The sequence below is a fragment of the Vicugna pacos genome, unplaced genomic scaffold (assembly GCF_048564905.1).
Source record: "Vicugna pacos unplaced genomic scaffold, VicPac4 scaffold_21, whole genome shotgun sequence".
NCBI classification, from domain to species: domain Eukaryota; kingdom Metazoa; phylum Chordata; class Mammalia; order Artiodactyla; family Camelidae; genus Vicugna; species Vicugna pacos.
The window spans coordinates 14,353,671-14,375,219 of NW_027328742.1; the positions used below are offsets into that span (position 1 = coordinate 14,353,671).

The 21,549-nt window shown below is 36.6% G+C and overlaps 1 pseudogene; it reads left to right on the forward strand.

Annotated features, from left to right (window-relative positions):
• The first annotated feature begins 20,055 nt into the window (after nt 1-20,055).
• On the forward strand, nt 20,056-21,005 carry LOC140694364 (olfactory receptor 5G3-like; annotated as a pseudogene).
• The last annotated feature ends 544 nt before the right edge of the window (nt 21,006-21,549 follow it).

The window sequence follows — 21,549 nt, forward strand, 5'->3', positions numbered from 1 at the left end:
TGCCAACTAGAGAATTTGTCTACTAGAGTGTTTCCAAATGGATTCTGTAGGAGTAGTCACTAGAGATGGTCCTTGAAGAAAGGTTTCTGTGATTAAGTTTGAAGAAACACTGTGTACCATAATAGTGGCCTATTGATGATTCATAATGCACAATAATATGTTAAAGATTCTGAGACATCTTACAAGAAAGAAACTTGTGATAGCTTGTTTATCTTTTGTTTCTTAAACTTCTTGGACCGTGGAATTCTTTTTTTATTTCTCATATCTGTTGTATGAGTAATGCTGCCCTCTAGAGGCATATATATATATATATATATATATTTTTTTTGGTTGGAGGGAGAAAACTTTCTTAAATGTTATCTGTCTAACATGAGAAAAAGGACAAATCTCATAAACTAAATTCCAGAAATTTAATGTAATTGTATATTTTTCATTTTTTAAAGTTTTCTTTTAAAAAATCTGATACAAGAAAAATATATAAAGCAACGGCGAGAAGAGAAACCAGTAAGACCTACTGGTACCATCTAAGTAAGAGCTGGTTAACATTTTCAAATCAGGAGTTCTTCGAAAAAATAAATAGAGCTCTATCTCTAATGTCCAAATGCCTTTAGTTGGTTCTCCCAATTTTGAAGGAATACATTATTTTTCTACATATATTTTCCTTTTCTACAAATTTACCTAAATGATTTTTATAAAGCTGATACTACATAGAAGCCAAAATTGGAGAGACGGTACTCACACAAACTTCACACATTTGTTTTATTTTACGAACACTTACATAGAGCTTACATACTACAGTGTGATACTGGCACAGAACGGAGGTAGAAATTAACAAAACAAAACAGTGTCTAGGAAAGGATCCATATAAAATGGAGTTTTACATGCAACACATTTGGCAATTGAAATAGTGAGGAATGGCAGATCATGCAAAATATTTGGGGATAAATGATTAGGAAAAGTCCATAATGAAAATATTAATTTAAAACAAGTACAATTTCTAAAATAAAGAAAATATAAGACAAAAGAGAGCAAGAAGATGAGCACATGACTGTAAAGAAATGGAAATGGTGCAAGCATAAAAATATGCTCAGCTGCAGTCACCAGACACTGCAAATTAACCCAACCAGATACCAGCATCCTATCAAATTAGCAAAAAAAAAACAAAAAAAAAAAACAAGTGATAATCAATGCTCAGAAAGTTCAAAAGAAACAGGTAATTTTATCTCTCCTGGAGGGACTACTGGTACAGCTTTACAGGAGGACAATCTATTAATATAAAAATAAACATATACTACAAACTGGTGGTTCCATTTCTCAGTGTCTACCCTAGAGAAATAGTTTTTTCTTTTACAAATTGCACTGCAGCAATTTGTGAGAGAAAAATGGAAAAATCTAAATATATATCACCAAGAAATACATATGTATATAATCTTGGAAATATATCCCTCCACTGTGAAATATTTTGCAATGATTCAAAGGAGATATACATGTATAATATATATAGAGAGAGACAGGGAAACACAATCAAGACATTAAGTGGGAAAAAATAAGTTCAAGAACATACATTCTTCCTATTACTCATGTAAAATTGGAAAAGAAAATGATTCCTACATATTCCACATAGACCCATATACACACACACACACATACAGACATATACAGACAGACGTACATAAATGTGTTGGAAAAGCACTGGTAGGAAAACTGACAAGCAATCATTATCTGCAGGAAAGAATCCTTGACTGGTAGAAGGCAGACGAGGAATATATCAATATATTCCTTTATTATTTTTTCTGCAACATTTAATTAGGAATGTTTGCAAATACATAGAAAGGTTAGAAGAAATGTAAGTGAACATCCATAAACCCACCTAGATTCTACAGTAGCCTACTGTATTTATCTTATATCTATTTACCATCTGTTTTTAATGCATTTCATGTTGCAGATGTCCATACACTTTACCCCTAAACACTCCATGCATATTAACTAAAATTGAGAAAGCAAATTATATTCAGTGAAATACACAAACCTCCAGTGTACCATTACTTGAGTTCAACCTATATGATCCAAGCCACTATCAAGATAGAGAACATTACCATCACCCTATAAATCTCTCTCATGTCCCTGCCTAGTCAATCCCCACACCCACCATCCTAAAGGCAGACATCATTTTGAGCTTTTTTTAAGCACAGATAAGTATTGCTTGTTTTATAATTTCATAAAAATGAAACTATATAGTAATGTTCTCATAAAATAGTGAAATGCTAGTTTACATATTGTTTATGGCCACTTTCAAGCTACAAATAGCAGAGTCGAGGAGCTGCAACACTCTATTGCTAACAAAGCCTAAAATACTATCTGGTTCTTTAAAGAAAACAGTTTGCAGCCTCCTGGTCAAAAGCATTTATATAGGCTTTTTCATTCCAAACTGATACCTGAAACTATCTTATGCAACCTTTTCCTTATAGAGGAAACTAAGACCAAGAGATTTTAAATGACTTATCTAAGCTTAGGTGGAAACGTAGAACTCAAATTTAGGTCTGTATTCTGAGTCCTAGTCGGATCATCTTCTCAATATACCGGTAAATTTCTACAACTTATCAAGTAAAAATATATATGTCCACAGGCTCACTTTGACTCTCATGCCCTATCTGTAAACTTCAAAATGAGTTAGAAGTTTAGAGGAACAGAATCATGGTGAGCTAAGGGAAATTTCGCCTTTATGAACAAGTTTTTCCACAAAGAAGACTTTCACAGTGTGGAGCTAAACCAATGAATCCACAGTACTCTCAACTTACAAACAGGTGGATCACAGGTGGAAACTGATTAACTGACAATTTCTTCATCAATAGAATAGCAAGTGCTTATTATGTGCTGGGTGCTGTAGGGATATAAATTCCTGCCGTGAGAACATCCAGTGAGTAGGAGCAGTGCACAGAAGAAAACTATCATCCAATGTACAAAGTTTTAGGTGTTAGAGGTGATAAGTGTGGTATTATTTTCATCTGGGCATGCCAGAGAATGCTTATGATGGAGCTGGAACTGAAGAGTTTATGATGTAGAGGATGAAGGGTTTGGGAGAGGGAATGAACAGGGCACCCCAGACCAGCGGGCCTCAGATACACCTATCTGGCTGTGACAGGAGGTATACCAGGAATATGGTGTAAAATGGCAGGTTATGAGGTTGGAAACATAGCCAATATGTAATGCACCCAGAATGCCAGGCTATCTGGAACTTACGTAAACATTCTGAAAGCAGCGGGAATACAAATAGTTTTGGGGTACAGGGAAGTAGCATGAGCAAAACTACAGCCTTAGAAATAATCTGAGAAATACTGGTTTAGGTCTGTCAGCCGTGGGAGGCTGGAGAGGGGTGCGAGGAGGTGAGCTGCCCAAGTGGAAAAATGCACAAGGAGCTGACGTGATGCGTGAGGAGCTGACATGGAGCAAAACAGCAGTTTATTGCAGTACAAGCGGGTGAAGCGCGTTCTCGGGCGTATGCACGTGTCCTTTTATTATGCCCGCGCGTGCGTATTGTTCATAATACTTTCTCATGCTACTGGCACATGTGTACATTTACTTCCCACCTCACACACATGCAAGTTATTGTGAACCTTGGTCCCATGGCCTACTCACTTAAGACTGTCGACAAGGTCACAACAATTCCAAATGATTCTTGGATCTTTCTAGAGGTGCACCTGTATTTAAGAGCCCACAGTCTCCAGTCAAAAAACACTGCACTATTTTTAAACAGCAGATAATAGCTGAAAGCCAAGGGTCTATTTAAACTTGGAACAATTTTGAAAGAAAGTTTCAAAAGATCTTCATCTGGTGCTTAAGTTTTACAATCAGAGATTTCACATGAAAAGGCACTGCCAGGTCCTGATAAAGAGGGGCAGAACTGGTAGGAATGTTAAGGGCCATGCAATTTGCAACAGGTGGTTAGCATTGCAGAGCTAGAAAGACAAGCACCCGAGGCTCCCTGTGAATGTGCACCTTCACGAGGCACTGGAGGAAGGGGTCAGATGGAAGAGTGGTGAGCAGGTCAGAGGAAATTCATTCCTGAACCGACGGTGGTAGTGTGTGCAGCATAGAGATATTCAGGAGATGTTATGGGAAATAAAACTGGCATGATCTGGCCAGGTTCAGAGCCCAGATGACAGCAGTGATAGTGACAGTCTTCAAAAACTCCAAATACAGGAGCAACTCAGAACTTCAGTGAAGGGAGGGGAAAGAGCCCTGCTCAATCAGTTGACGTATAAGGTACCTGAGTTATCCAAGCCTCACTCTCAGGTTTATGGGATATGCAAGAAGCAACTGCAATCTGAGATGATAACCAAGAAGTAAAATTTGTCAATAATCTTTGCAATTGTTTTAAGATGAAGATGATGAGAAGACAAGGTCCAAAAGAGCACCTGGGAAATACATATTCAGGAAACAAGAGAACCAGGAAAGGAATGGCTAGAGAAGTGTGGAGTGGGGGTAAAAGCCGCTTTTTATGTGCCAGATACTGCCAGCCAGTCAGAAACCGCCAAAAGAAATGTACCTCATTCTGTACACAAGGGCCAATTCCTTACCATGGCATTAGCAAAATACTAAGAGGAGATCACAAATAAGAGCCAGCTCCACAAATGTCTCAGTAACAAAGTTCAACAGATATGGGGAGGTTGTTAGGTTAGAGAATTCTTTTCAAACATATTATTAGCTAACAGCACCCTGTAGGGAGAGGATGAGACTGTTAAATTAACCTCCATTGAGTCTGAGGGCAGGTAAGTTAAAAAATAATTAGAAGCCTGTATGAAGTTCTCATAAGAGCCATTTAAGCAGCTGAATAGGGCAATAAAGCAGGACACAGCGGAGCTGGGTAACAGCTCCAGTTCTGTTACCCTAATCAGACACACCACCCAGGCATGTTAAGCTCAGCTGAGGCTCCCATGAGAAAGCAAAGGGGAGGCTTCTTCTGAACACTGAACTATGAAAACCCATTCGTGCTGTACTCAAAAAAAGAAAGGAAAATGCCCAAACACTGGGTGAACCTTTATGCTATTAAATGCCAATACCATCAAAGACATTAAAAATAATGTTGTAGAAGACTAATTACAGCTAATTAGAACTGAGGACATTTCATAGTACTGCTCACTTATCCAACCAATTTTTATTACATCCCTACTAAGTGCCAGGCCCCAGACTAAGTGTTAGGAAGTTGTGAATAAGAAGTTTATGTCTAGTAAACAGGCAACAATAATACAATTTTGAAGTGACAAAAGCTATGCTGGAAAAAGGTATCACAGGGTACATTGAAGCACTTGACCCAGTCTTAAGGAGGTCAAAGAGGAGTTCAAAAACATTTCCCAGAGATCAGGCTCTGAAAGCTGATGTCTGAGTAGCCAGGCCAAGGTGAAGGAAGGAGATGCTCAGAAGCTAGGAAACCAGCCCAGAATGGGTGGGAGAGATCTATGTAGGACAGTAAGGTGACAAGAGAGAAATACACCAACGTGGTTGCAAAAAGTTTGTAGGTCATGCTTAAAGCCCCAGGGGAGAGTAAAGTTTGACATGAAGAGGTGCCTATAAAACATCCAGTTGAAAATTTCTGACAGGCAGTTAGAAGAATATAAAAAAGCCTTAGGGACTAGAGATGCAGATTTGGATCCCAACATAGAGACAGTAACTAAAGCCACAAGAACACCAAAGTTCTAGTAGGAAGTGCGGACAGTCTCCACACTGAGAGGTGATGGAGAGGCCCAGGGAGACTCCCAATGCATCAACCTGCCAGAAGGTGGCTGAGGGAAAAAAATCATTCCCCTTACACATTAAGTGATAAGACTAGGAATCTAGCTGAATATACATACATATATATATATATTTTTTCTTCTCCTTGACTTTTTTTTTTTTGGTCAATTAAGCTTCTCTAAAATTATACCGTTACAATTTGTCAATTTCTCATGATCAGCATAATGTTTCAGTCATACATATACACAAATATATTCATTTCACATTTTTTATTATAGATTACTACAAGATATTGAGTATATTTCCCTGTGCTATACAGAAGAAATTTGTTTTTTTAATCTATTTTTATATATAGTAGTTAATGTTTGCATATCTCAAACTCTCAATTTGTCCCTCCCCATCCCCTTTCCCCCAGAAACCATAAGATTGTTTACTATCTCTGCAAGTCTCTTTCTGTCTTGAAGATGAGTCCATCAGTGTCTTTTTTCTTTTTTTAGATTCCACATATGAGTGATATTATATGGTATTTTTCTTTCTCATTCTGACTTCCTTTACTTAGACTGATGATCTCCAAGTCCATCCATGTTGCTGCAAATGACATTATTTTATTCTTTTATATGGCTGAGTAGTATTTCATTATATAAATATACCACAGCTTGTTTATCCAGTTATCTTTTGATGGACGTTTTAGGTTGGTTATAGTAAATAGTGCTGCTATGAATATTGGGGTGCATGTGTCTTTTTGAATTAGAGTTCCCTCCAGATGTATGCCCAGGAGTGGGATTGCTGGGTCATAAGTTAGGCCTGTTTTAAGTTTTATAAGGAATCTCCATACTGCTTTTCATAATAGCTACAACAAACTACATTCCCACCAGCACTGTAGGAGGGGTCCCTTTTTCCCACAATCTCTCCAGCATTTATCATTTGTGGACTTTTGAATGATGACCATTCTGATTGGTGTGAGGTGATGCCTCATTGTAGTTTTAATTTGCATTTCTCTGATAATTAGCGATACTGAGCATTTCTTCATGTGCCTATTGGCCATTTGTTTGCTTTCATGGGAGAATTACTTGTTTAGGTCTTCTGCCCATTTTTGGATAGGACTGTTTGTTTTTTTGTTATTAAGTTGTATCACCTTTTTTTTTTTTTTAATATCCTGGGAATTAAGCCCTTGTCAGTTTGATCATTTGCAAATATTTTCTCCTATTCTATAGGTTGTCATGTTGTTTTGTGTATTGTTTTCTTTGCTGTGCAAAGATTATAAGTTCAATTAGGTCTCATTTGTTTATTTTTACTTTTATTTCTATTGTCTGGGTTTACTGCCTTAGGAGAACATTGCTAAGATTTATTACACAGAATGTTTTGCCTATGTTTTCTTCTAGGAGATTTTTTTTTTAAATTGAAGTACAGTTAGTTTACAATGTTGTGTCAATTTCTGGTATACAGCATATTGCTTCAGTCTAGCTGTATACTTAAAAAATTTATTTATACATTAAAAAATTGCATATAGAAAAATGTTAACAGTGATTATTCTAAGTGATTAAAGATTACAGGTTTTACTTCAAAATAAATGTAATAAATGCATAACTAGAAAATAATAAATTTATTTTTGAAAGTTAAAATGTTTTCTCTTCTATTACAAAAACAATGTTAAATGGTCCTTAAACAAACATGATGATAAATCATGGTAAAGTTGTTACTAAAGACGGGAGGGTTTTTAAACTTCTTTGAATACAACTAATTTAATTCAAAAATCAACTTCAAAGAAATCAAATTATTTCAAGAGTGAAAGGAGGAGCTCTTTAACATAGTAAAGCACATACTACAGTTATTGCAAAGGTACTGGAAGGCCACACACACACACACACTCTCTCCCTCCCTTCCACTAGCAGTAAAGGAAGTGCTGCCCCCTGCTGGAGGACGGCTCAGTAAGCCTATGCGGCTGCCACTGCCAAGCCCACCACTGACCTTCATTTCCAGCCTGCACACAGGTAAGGCAAGTCCTGTTACTTTCCCAACAGCGCACATTTTTGCCAAGTGTCTCCAATATGTCACCCCACAGGACAAAGAACATCCTAGAAAACTGGGAAAATACACACATTTGCCTTCTCCTCTACAGTCAGACACCCAAGATAAGATGGAGTCTGATCTCCAAGACAGATACCATTATCTGAGGTATGACCTAGAAAGGGAGAAGGTGACTGAAAATAAATGGCACTTCATGGACCCATAATAAAAGAGATGCACATGAACAAAATGGAGATGTTAATAGTTTTGGTCCAGAATTCTGACCTTGCTTGGAACCAGTAACTTGAGTTTTTAGTTAATATTAACATAAAGGGTCTATTGACAGATAACCCTAAGATAATGACAAATGGTCGTCACTAAGTGACACCATGTCATGACATAGTTTGAAAAGTAAAGAAAAGCTCTGTCCATAGAGAGAATTGAAAGGCCGAGGGTTCTATTACTGAGTGAGTGAATTTTGATAGATCAGATCTGTGGGCTCAATGTTCACATCTATGAAATGAAGGCACAAGATTAGTTTAGTAACTTTCAAGCTTTTTTTTTTTTACTGTGAGTCATAGTAAGAGATACATTTTACAGCAGGGTATCTGAATACACAAAACACAGGTAAGTTTCATGGAACAACATTATCTCTTAAACTTAAGAACAATAATGTTCATGGAAAGAGAGACAAATGAGATTAAAGCAATTGAACATTTAAGCAGAAGGGAGATGATTAAAAGAGCAAGATTCTGGAGGAGACATGGGGTAGACAAAATCAAAAGGACTGATATTAGTCTTGGGATTGATAGGGATCACTTTTTTCTTCACAGACAGGAAAGACTGAAGGAGGAATCAAGAAACAAAAGCCTTTTGAGATTGAGAGGTAGAAAACTGACAGAAGCCTAGTTCTGAAATCTTCAGTCATCTCAATGAGGAGAGTAAAACACTTACTGAGCAGTGTAAGCTCTAGTTGTTAAATAAACATTTTATTTTATGCGGGACTGTTTAATTTTTATTCCTATTTTGTTTTATCACAGTGGAAATTTAATAACTTTCAATATTGATAACTTTTAGTAACTTACTTTACCAGAATTAAAATTTGATTAGGATTTGACATTTTTAAAGGATTAGTGATGTCTTAGACACATTACAGAAAAAGGTTTAAATGAAGAAGCCAACTTAGTAAAGTCTATTCTCTGTGGCCAATATTGGTAAATATTGTTTTCTCCTTAATATTTTGACATTTTCATAAGGAAAATAATCTCAAGTATGCTACCTATAGACTACTTCTAAGGGAAAAACCTGTATTATTATTGTAATGAATGTCATCTTCCTTGTGGAAGTAAAAAAAAATTTAAACTGACTCAAAATATTTGTTTTTTTAATATATAGTATATACTAGAATTTACATTTAATTTAGCATAATTGTGAGAATTTTGAGATCATATATTCTACTTCTATTAATATAATCTGTATTTTAAAATGTTATTTTCTATTTTTTGTTTATTTCAAATATTTCACTCCAACTCTTTCTTATTTCTTAAAGTAAAAATAAAAATGGGCAATGATTTGCTTTGACAAAATAATTCTTAAGTGTTTAGTAGAAATAAAGTTTATTTAACCTCTCAGTTTAGATTGGTTTTACTCTGTAACAGAAAATACTGAAGAACTTAGACTAGGTCTGAATAAAGCTGGTGCTGAAACTGAGTTTTCTACAATACCATAATGCAGGCAGTTCTCTTGTAAAACAACATATGTGTCTCTGGAAAAAACCTAAAGTTCTGCAAAATCATACCCTAAAAATACAGACAAGCCACTCAGAACTATGTAGCTTTGTAATCTCTGTACTAGCAAAACTGGTAAGAGTTCTCATAAAATTCTAGTATAGCTGAACATTTGCACCCAATATCAGTTAGGCTTCTCCTTTGAAATGTAGGCCCACGAGGGCATTCAATTCTGTTAAAGATAAATTGTCAAAATTAAAATTTCTGATCCAGGATGTAGCCTTTCTTCTTTAGATACTACTCTCTCTTTTTTTTCTTTTTTTGAGTAAACATGGGGAAACATTTTCATGGTTTATTTGTGTTCACAGCTCAGCCAGGTAGTCTAACATTGTAGAAATCCTAGTAGTTCTTGAATCCATTAACTGGAAAATCTGCATGGAGTACAAGCAGATGGCTAGGCTCTCATGAGGACCCTCATGCAGACGGCGTGATGTAAGTCTGTAGCAGGTGGGCTGTATGCGGTGAGGCTGACTCGATTTCCTGAGGACCTCGACACCTTTGGTGGGGGGAGGATTTGTCTGAAGGCCACAAACCTTAAAATATGCTGTGTTCATCCTCACAAACCCCCAAATAGCAATGGGTCTTTTACTTCTATAAACCTCCATCATTCCCATACTGATGATGTAAAGGTGAACTTCATGTTAAGCACTTGGGGTCTATACTTGTACCAGAAGCATCCCTGGCAGGTCATTTCTAACTGGGACGGTGGAGGCTGCAGGTTAACCACAAATTCATGCAGCAGAAACTCTTAGTTGGAGCAGTGAACCTCTTAGGGCTGGAATTGGGGCGGGGACAGAGGCTCTTTGTGAGACTCCTGCTACGTTTGCCACTTAGATAGATCAATGATGCCTTTTTATTTTAATGCAGATTTGTTTTTAACATCTTTCTCATATGTTAATAGGCATTCATACATCTTTTGTGAACATTTTGCTTTTGAAAAAAAATTTGTCAATTCTTCAAAGAAAGGAGCTGGCTTTTTCACATTTAATGACAGCCTATCAAATTCAAATTCAAAGTGCATATTCTCCTTCTGTCCTCTCATTTTCTGGCCCTTACAACTTCCAGGAGCCACTCAGCTTTCTGTTTTGGAAGAGTTTCCTTTTCCTCTCCCCTGTCCCATCTCTGACCTCTTTGCCCTATGCTGCTTCTGTCTGGTCCCCGCCTTCTCTGGGATGAGTTGCTCACAGGGTGTCTAATCTCTGGGCCCAGCTCCCTGGAAAGGGGAGTTCATCCTCCACTCTTTTCTTCCCCCCAAGGCTATATTCATACCACTTCTGAGCTTTATTTTATATTTGCAAATAGGCTACGACTAAATGCTTTGCCTGGGCTGTGGAGCTGAGGAGAGAAGGTTGTATACCTAGATTCTATGACACATCACAGACTATTAAATCCCCCTTTCCTCTGCTAGACTGTGAAATCTGAAGACAGCACTCCTTTCTTTTTCATTTGCATAAATTCCACCAACTCTTGGCAAGTCTTATAGAAACAGGTACTTATTAAATGCATAATCAAATAAATCAATGAATTAAGAAATAGCTGTTTAGTAGAAAAGAGTTCTTTCATTTTGAAGAGTTACTGAGTGTTGACTGGCTGGTAACATACCTCCCAGGTGTGTTTGCATTCCAAATCTATCAGGTGATAAAGCCTTAAGCTTACAAAGTGATGCTGTTGAAATCATGCATATCAGACATTGCCAGATGGTAGGCGAGTCAGGTGATCAGGTGTTTGTATATATTCCTAAGTGGGGGCTTTCACAGAGACTTAAAATGATGCCACACAGATTATTGTGACCATGGATCCACTTTGGAAGCTGGAAAGGTCAGTGAACTTTCATCTAGTTTAAGTTGGGGTTAATTCTACCCTGAATAAAATATCAATATTATTTTTATTGAGGTCATTTAACACAACACCAATGTCCCTTACTGTCAGCCTGGAAGCTTGCCACCCAATGGTTACATGATCATGAGTCATATTGCTTGTGTGAGACCTGTATTTCCTTATTTGTAAAGTAAGAAGTTGAATTCTGTAATCTCTGGAATGCCCTTCAGCTAAATATTTCATGTGGCCATGGACAAATAAATTACCCAAATACACTTGACTAGAAGGCAAGTGCTTTGTGTGAAATCAGTGAAATAATAACCTGTCACTGTCTTGACAAATGAAAGAAAGAAGGTGTGGCATGGAGGATTAACAAGTCACCTTTGAATTGGGAAAAAAGTGTGATTTGCCAGATTTTTGGAGGTCAATTTGTTTGGCGTAAAACTGTATTACACCAAATCATCCAACTGTCTGATTGCCCATATGACTGGGAAAGAGACTACATGGCAGGTTACTGGCCATCATCAAGTCTAGGATGAGGTCAGGTGACCATTTCTTTCCATCTCTGCAGGACAAATGTGAGTGTGTGTGTAAGTAAGCTGAACATTCACCAAAGTGGACTTGTGAGTATTTGAACGTTGTCCATGTATGTGAAATGTCATGAGAGGAAGCTGAGCAACTGCCCAAAGATCTTACAAAAATATTTACTTTGGACAGCTCTAGTCCAGGACCTAGTTAGGTTGTCAAGTAGAGAATCTTGATGTCAAGGGTAATTGGATTGATGGGTTCTGACTTGAACCAACGGATGATACCTGAAAGTCTCCACAAAACTAAAGCAGAGCTCTTATGATTGCAGCACCAGGCGTGTGGTTTCCACGGACAGCAGAACCCGCACGGCCTCATTCGTTCAGATTCCCTGGAGAATGTCTACATATGTATGTGGAGGGTGCCATACACCACTTTGAAACTTGCTTGTTGGATATGGAAATGAGTAAGGGAGTTGTGGCTAAAATTCGAATGTTCAGTGGCATCTGGTTGAGCTGCCATAAGAATGATATTCCAATTTCTTACCCCATATAATACATGTGGATAGGAACTTTCACCCTTAGCCTCTCTTTTTTGAGTGGTTTCTTTCTTCTTTGCTTGCTTGCTTGCTTTCTTTCCTTTTTTTTTTTTGTGCTTACATTACTGGCAAATCTCTTCTAATGGATGTACTCTGTCTTTAGAAAGGCAATAATTTAATCTTATTTTTGTCCAATGAAACAGGATAGATCTTTCAAAAGTGACTTTGGATTTTTTTGTTGTTGTTCTCAATTATTTTCCACTCACAGTTTTATTCTCATAATAGACAATTCTTTTTATTAAAAAAAATATTTTTGGAGAGGAAGATCTGTGGACATAAGGTAATTTTTTTCACTTGATAAATACTAGGAATAAATTCTTAATTTAATGACTCCATTAATTGAACATGAACTATTAAATTATTAATAGCTAAATCTCAGATGCAGTGATGCTCCCTAATTTCTTAAAACGTGGTTTTTGCTTTTGGCAAATCAATTAATTAACTATAAGGATATCAGGAACAAACCATTTTGAGACATTCTGCTTTGAGTTGGTAGCAGAGTTCCTAATTAGGGATCTCTGAAGCTTACACAGGCACAGGAGACACTGTGGTGTGGTCAGGATACTGATGCTTGAGTTTGGATATTCTGTTGTTTTTGAATAGGGAGAGGAAAAACATTTGAAGAGACTGGAAATCAGTTCCGCTGACCTCTTTGCATGTGGATATACTGCCACCTGTTGGTCATTTCTTGTCATTGACCAGCTTCTGAAGGCTGATTCAGTGGATTATTTTTTGTTGTTGTTGAAGGGTAATTAATCTACGATACCACATGAGTTTCAGGTAGACAACATAGTGATTTGACATTTAAATACATTACTGGATGATGACCACACTATTTCAAATTACCGTCTGCTGCCATACAAAATTACAGTGTTATAGTGACTGTATCCCCAATGCTGTGCTTTACAGCCCCATCATTTATTTATTTTATAACCAGAAGCATGTACCTCTTAATACCCTCCACCTGTTTCACCCAACCGATGAACCATGAGTTTGTTCTCTGTATCTGTGAGTCTGTTCCTGTTTTGGTATGTTTGTTTGTTTGTTTGTTCGTTTCTAGGTTCAATATATATTGAAATCATGCAATATTTGTCTTTCTCTGTTTGGCTTATTACATTCATATTTAAAGTAGGATTCTGTTGGGGTCATATTGTTGAGCTTGCTTTATTCACAATAAAAAATTTTACCTTTTGATTGGGCTATTTAGAGCATTTATAGAGTGATAATTGGTATGCTTGGGCTTAAATCTGTTGTCTTGCTTTTTGTTTTCTTTTTGTCTGTTCTTTATTAGTTTTTGCCTCATCTTCCTTATTTCCTTGTATCAGTCTTTAGTTGAAATCTGTGCCTGGGGAATGTTCATTTTTTTGGCACATCTTGGTGGTGGTGGAGAAGTAGAGGAAAGACAAATCCTGAAATAAAGAAATGCAGGTGGTGGCAGTGAAATTTGGCTGGTTTGTATGGAAATGTTAAGGGTGGGGCACAAACGGAGTCTGCCATGCTAACCAGTGTACAAGTGGGAAGCAGAGTGTGTCCTACACTTTCTGTAGTGCCTGAAATTTATCTCAGATGTGACTTTGAAACCTTCTTGCTGGCTAAAAAATGTAGAAACATTCTAAAGGTGTGGCAGGAGTGCCCAGTAAGTCATAAAGGCCCATTTTAAATTTTGCCCCAATTTAGGATAAACTACAAATATGTCTTGAATAAACAGCTGGAAATATTAGGATACGGTCTAGTTTCATTTATCATGTCACTGGCGTCAGCTTTATAACTGCTACTTGGCTGTGTACCAGGGAGTAGATACTGGACACAAAAGGGCTTACATAGCAAAGAATTGAAGATGGTGATGTGACATGGGACATCAAGAATTAGAAGGTCTGCAAGCTAGGACCTCTGAGTCTACTGACACCTGCATCATACCTGTTGAAATGCACCTGCACTTTCCAGAAAAGTAAACTTCTTGTTTTATGTCTGGTCACTTACATGTTCCATTTATTTTTGATAATACTATAGGAAGAAAGTAAAATTTTTAGTTTTAGAGGTGAAGACATAAGTAAATATTAGATTTGGAAGTAATTTCTTAGTCAGATCATAATACAATGCATATTATTTTTCACTCTGTTTTTTTTCAGTTAATAAATAATATGAATATCTAACTCTTCATCTGATTAAATATTCCTTTCAACATAATTTTCAGTGTTTTTTTACACTTTTAAAGTATGATTGCACGTAGTACAAAATTTAAAGTACATAATACCAAATGTAAATAAACGTTGTTTCCCATTCTACTCCAAACATTCTTAAGAAGATATTTAAAATTTTTTTAAATCGAAGTACTGTCAATTTATAATGTGTGTTCATTTCTTGTGTACAATAGTGATTCAGTTATGCATATATATATTCCTTTTCATATCCGTTTTCATTATGTGCTGTTATAAGATGTTGTGTAGAGTTCCTTGTGCTGTACAGTAGGACCTTGTTGCTGATCTAATTTGTGTATAGTGGTCTCTGCAAACCCTAAACTCCCAGTTTATGTCTCCATTCTCCCCTCCTTTTTCCACCCTGGTGACTATAAATTTGTTTTCTATGTCTGTGAGTCTGTCTCTGTCTTGTAAATAACCTCATTTGTGTACTGTTTTTAAAGATGTCCCATAAAAATGATATATGGTATTTATCTTTCTCTTTCTAGCTTGCTTCACTTACTATGATGATCTCTAGTCCCATCCCTATTGGTGCAAATACCATTATTTTTTCTTTTTTAATGACTGATAGTATTCTGTTGTATATGTGTGTGTGTGTGTGTGTGTATACATATACACACCACTTTTTATCCAGTCATCGGTTGATGGACATTTAGGTTACTTCCATGTCTTGGCTGTTGTAAATAGTGCTGCTATGAACATTGGGGTGCAGATGTCTTTTCAAATTAGAGTTCCTGAGATATATGCCCGGGAGTGGGATTGCTGGACATAGGATAAATCTATTTTCAGCTTTTTAAGGAATCTCCATCCTGTTTTCCATAACAGCTGCATCAAACTACATTCCCACCAACAGGGTAGGAGGGTCCCCCTTTCTCCACACCCTCTCCAGCATTTCTCATTTGTGGATTTTTTTAAAGATAACCATTCTGACCTGTGTGAGGTGATGCCTCACGGTAGTTTTGATTTGCATTTCTCTGATAATTAGTGATACTGAGCAGTTTTTCATGTGCTTGTTGGCCATTTGTATGTCTTCACTGCAGAAATGTCTATTTAGATCTTCTGCTGAATTTTGATTGTGTTGTTTGTCTCTTGGTTATTGAGTTGTATGAGCTCTTTGTATACTCTGGAAGTTAAGGCCTTGTCAGTCACATCATTTGTAAATATTTTCTTCTATTCTGTAAATTGTACTTTCATTTTGTTTATGGTCTCCTTTGCTGTGCAGAGGCTTACACATTTAGTCTTGTCTCTTGTTCAGTCTTTAAGCCATTTTGAGTTTTGTGTGTGTGTGTGTATGGTGTGAGAGAGTGTTCTAGTTTTATTGATTTGCAGGCAGGTGTTCTGCCTGTGTTTTCCTCTAGGAATCTTATAGTGTCCGGTCTTTCTCACATTTAGGTCTTTAACCCACTTTGAGTGTTCGTATATGGCATTAGAGAATGTTCTAATTTCACTCTTTAATAGGTAGCTGTCCGGCTTTCCCAGCACCACTTACTGAAGAGACTGTCTTTTCTTCATCATATATTCTTGTTTCCTGTGTTGTAGATTAATTAACTATAAGTGCATGGTTTTATTTCTGGACTTCTGTTCCATTGAGCTACGTGTCTGTTTTTGTGCCAGTTAGATACTGTTTTGATTACTGTAGCTTTGCAGTATAGTTTTCAGTCAGGGCGTGTGATTCCTCCAGCTCTGGTCTTCTTTCTCTAGATTGTTTTGGCTATTTGGCGTCTTTTGTGTTTCCATACAAATTAAAAAAAAATTTCATTCCTGTTCTGTGAAAAATGTCATTGGTAATTTTACAGGAATTGCACTGAATCTGCTTATTGCCTTGGGTAGTATGGCCATTTCAACAATATTAATTCTTCCAGTCAAGAGCATGGGATATCTTCCCATTTCTTTAAATCATCTTTAATTTTCTTAATATTTTATAGTTCTCTGCTTATAAGTCTTTTACCTCCTTGGTCAGGTTTGTTCCTAAGTATTTTATTTTTCATGTGGAGTCTTTAGTGTTTTGCATAGTAGCATGTTACCTGCCTATAGTTTTGTTAATGGAATCCTTCTTCCTGTTATTTTCTGTATTTCTTTTTTTGTAGATTTAATGAAGTGCTATTTTTAAAAATCTGTTTTTGTTGTTTTCTCATTGCTTTTAAGTGGTTTTAAGACAAATAACAGGTATAAATACTTTTTTCCTGACATCTTTAATCAAAAGTAGATAGCATAATTTTATCTACTAAATATGAACCACTATGAATTACACAGGTTTTGGGGATTTGTTTTCCACTAATTCAACAAATATGTACACAACACCAATTATTGATGAACTTTCGAGACAGATACTTAAAAGGGGTTAAAAATGAGCTAGCAATGAAGTGTTATGGGGGTTGACAGAATGAGTTATCAGATCTTCTTGATGGGATAAACAATTAGGTTCTCAGAGAAGCTGGTGACTGAGACAGTTCACCCTCTGTCACCAGACTCTGTGTTTCTTCTCTCTCTTGTGACCCTCCCCTCTCAAACAACTGCCTTGACTTAGCTTCCTTGCTTCTGTCCATCTTATTAGCACTGCCTGGAATGCCTTTCCCCTAACTTCAGCTTATCCACATTAAACTTATCTTTGTAGACCTTTTCTTCTTTGAACATTTCCTCATATATTCAAGCTGACAGTCATCTGTCATACTTTAGGAGTCTGGTGACTGTTTTTCATTTTTTGCTTTGAGATAAGAAAATGCTACTTTGAATTGATGTTTTCTTTTTTATCAGATACTGTCTAATTTTGGAGATAAAAAGAATGAGGCACAGAGAGATTTAAAAATTTGCTCAAAGTGACACAGCCAGTAAGTGATGAAATTAAGGTTTGCAGGCAATGTGGATCCAGAAACTAGGCAGCAAACTACATCCTCCCAGTTGGTGCTGGGTTCTCAATGCATCACTCCCCACTCATAGGAAAGAGAGCACTCTTTTGATGGTGGACGATCCTAAAGTGGGAAAAACCATGTTGTTTTCTTAGCAGTCTTCTCTTTGAGAAAAGATACAGTTGGTAAATAACACTTGATCCAAATGCCACTGAGACCATGTTAACTTTGTCCCTCTAGGGATAAGCTCTTGAGCTTTTAGTTCTTTGGGGACCTGGCTCTAAATCTTTGAAAATTCCAAAAGAAAAATTCCCTTATTCTGTACAACAGGTAAATCAATGTGCAGGTCAAAGAGTATCCCTTTACTGCCAAGATGTTCAAGATGAGGGCTTTGCCTTCTTTGCCAAGTACCTAGAAAATCTAAGAAATATTCTTTAAAAAGTTTGCCACCATGAGGGAAGTTCAAAATTCCGTCCTTATTTCTAGAAAATGGTTATTTCCCTTGAAGCAATTAATGGAGATACACAAAGGATATCCTTAGAGAAGTGAGGACATTGCATTTTGGATACTGAAGTTTTTGAAATATGATGGAGAAGCAGCAGAATGAGTTTGCACTTTAGGAATGTAATATCCCCCTCCCCAGCCCAGGTTCTCTAAAGACAGCAGACTGGCATTTTGTTCACATCCTTATGAGAGTAAGTAACTGGTCTATACGGTGATTTTTTTCTGAACTGATTTTCTTGTTTATTTCTTTTTGAGATAGAGATACTGTGATGTCCATAAAGAATTCTAAGGTCAAAGAATGTTAGCTATGAAAGCAACATAGAGATAATCCTGCATTTTTAAAAATAGAAGACTGAAAATGACTTACATTTAAATAAATAAATAGTGGTTTAACGAAAGACCAGAAGCAGTCTGTACAACCCCCTACCTCCACACAACTATACTGGCATATTTGGATGGATAAAAAGGAAAACATTCGTGCAATGGATAAGGCTTCATATCTAAACCTAGACTTTTCTTTGTGCTTAAAATATACTCCATGTACCACTAAGCAAATGATCATGATAATGATAAATATCATACATCAAATAGATATATTCACTATTTTCTCATAGACTGAGCTCCACATATAATTATTATATAATTCAAGAGTGGTATATTGATTTACATTTTTTAAATTGAAGTATAGTTATTTACAGTGTTTCAGGTGTACAGCAATGTGATTCAGTTTCATATATGCTCTCCTTTTACAGATCCTTTCTATTATAGGCAATTACAAGGTATTGAATACAGTACTCTGTGCTGTACGGCAGATCCTTGTGGTTTATCTCTTTTATAGATAGTAGTGTGTATCTGTTGATCCCAAATTCCTAATTTAATTCCTCCTCCCATTTCCCCCTTTGGTAACTATCAGTTTGTTTTCTGTATCTGTGAGTTTATTTCTGCCTTATAAATAAGTTAATTTGTATCATTTTTCAGTCTCCAGATATAAGGGATACCATAAGATATTTGTCTTTGTCTGACTTAAGAGTAATATATTGCTTCTATTTTACTGAAAGAAGACATTAATTTCAGCGGTAATAAGTGTTGTTTGAAAGTGTCTTTTCACAAAAAATATCCTACAGAGTGATCTTCCCTTAGGAATTTAAAACAGTTGATTTTTTTCTTCCTTGCTAGTGAGTCAGAAATAACATATTCTTGAATGTGTTCTCTGCATAAGCTGTTATGCATTTGACATTTTACATATATTATTACTATAATTGATATTGCCTGACAGATTTCAGGATAAGTGCCCTAAAAGTAGTTTATATGAAATATGAGCAATCACATACAGTAATTCCATGTGATTTTTGGTGCAAAGGGTGCTTAGTTTTGTACACAATTTCCATGACATGTTGCTGTCCAACATTTACCAGATCACTTCATCTTACAGGCACAGCCTCCCCATTCCCTCTATGGCATCATATCACTTTATATGAGTAACTTCTGTCATTTGTGTGTGTTATCATTTCCACATCTTTTTACAACTGGGAGTAGGGAACAGGCTGAAAAACACACATGTGAATTGTGTCTTAATAGTATTACAATGGTACTGATCATTCTGTAAGACCAAGAACTCCCCTGGTTAGTCTTTCCCAGATGTCATACATTAAGATCTGAGTATCATTAGTTTTACAGTATTCCCAGTAAGGTCTTCCAATGTTTTATTTTTTAATCCCATCGTACAGTAAGATGAAACTTGGGAAGCAGTTCATGTACAAGCTTATAACTTGAAGGAGTTTTAGATAATAGAGTTGGACTCTTGATGAGAGAGAGCAGAGGTCAAGGGTGAATATCCAAGTTGACACAGGATCTTTGCATCAACTGTCCTGACCTAGTATCTAGGAATATTATCTTCCAGTTTGATATTATTTCAATACTTTTCTGTAACAAGTCTGTTAAAGATGTTCTGTTATTGAATAATATATTATTTGTTACTCTTATTGATATATTTTTAAATAATAAAATGTTTCTCTTTCTTATTAACAAATTACAGATGACCAATGGAAGATAAGAAATAGACAGCAGTGATTGAATTCCTTTTCTTGGGCCTCACAGATCATCTCCACCTGCAGATTGTCCTCTTTGTTAGTTTTCTCTTTATCTGTCTTGTCACCCTGGGGAGTAATTTGGGGATGATCACTCTCATATGGATCGATCCCAGACTCCACACACCTATGTATTTCTTTCTCAGCCACTTGTCCTTTGTAGACACATTTTCCTCTTCTTCCATTATCCCCAAGATGCAGTGTGATATCTTTGTAGAAAAAAAAGAAATCTCTTTCATAGGTTGTGCTGCACAGATGTGGTTCTTTGGCCTTTTTGTGGAAACTGAGTGTTTGCTCTTGGCTTCCATGGCATATGATCAATATTTGGCCATCTGCAAGCCCTTGCTGTACACCCTCATTATGTCCCAGAAGGTCTGTGTTCAGCTGGTTCTGGGCCCTTATGCTGTGGGTCTTCTAAGCACCATGACATACACAATTCATACTTTTTGCTTACCATTCTGTGGTCCAAATATCATCAATCACTTTTTCTGTGATATTTCAGCACTGCTTTCCCTAGCATGTGCAGACACCTGGATCAGTAAGTTGGTGTTTTTCATCTTTGTGGGAGCCATAGGAGTTCTCAGTGGCCTGATCATCATGGTCTCCTATGTTTGCATCCTGGTGGCCATGCTGAGGATCCAGACTGCTGATGGGAGGAGGAAAGCCTTCTCTACTCTCACCTGGCAGCTGTCTCTATCCTCTATAGGACTCTTTTCTTTATTTATGTCTGACCTAGCTCAAGTTCCTCCCCAGATATGAATAAAGTGATTTCTCTGTTTTATATTGTGGTAGCCCCCATGTTGAACCCACTCATCTACAGATTAAGGAACAAAGAGGTGAAAGATGCATTCAGTAGGAAGTTTGAAAGGAAAAAAGAATTTTTAGTAGATAAAATAGAATTCTAATTGTGCTGCACCACTCTTGTTAATTCAGTTATGTGTGGTCAAGAGAAGACAGTACTGAGAATGAGACATTCCCCTTAGTTCCTGGGTCTGCTGTTTTCAAGGTCATTCATATACTAGACATATTGTTTATATTGTTCTTCTTCAGTCTGCTCCTTTGCAAAATGTTGGGGAATATAAAACATTTTACATACATGTTGAAAGTAGAAATGTAAGTGATGTCAGAAGGAAGTCCAGGAGAACATTTGTGTCTTCTTACAGGTGAGAAGACATTTTATTCCAGCCCAGAAAAGCAAACATTGTAAGAGAAAGATCAACAAAGTCCATCCGTAAAGGTTTGATAGACCTTGATAAAAGCTGAACTATGGAAAGTGAGAGAACAACTGTAGAACAAGTGACTCACAATGAGTTAGTGTCCCAACAGGAAAGCGTTGGAACATGTATATACATATATATGAAACACAGTAGAGAAATGAACCAACAGATGAATGGGCAATGACATAACTGGAAATACAAATGGCCAAAAGCATAAATATATACAAAAATT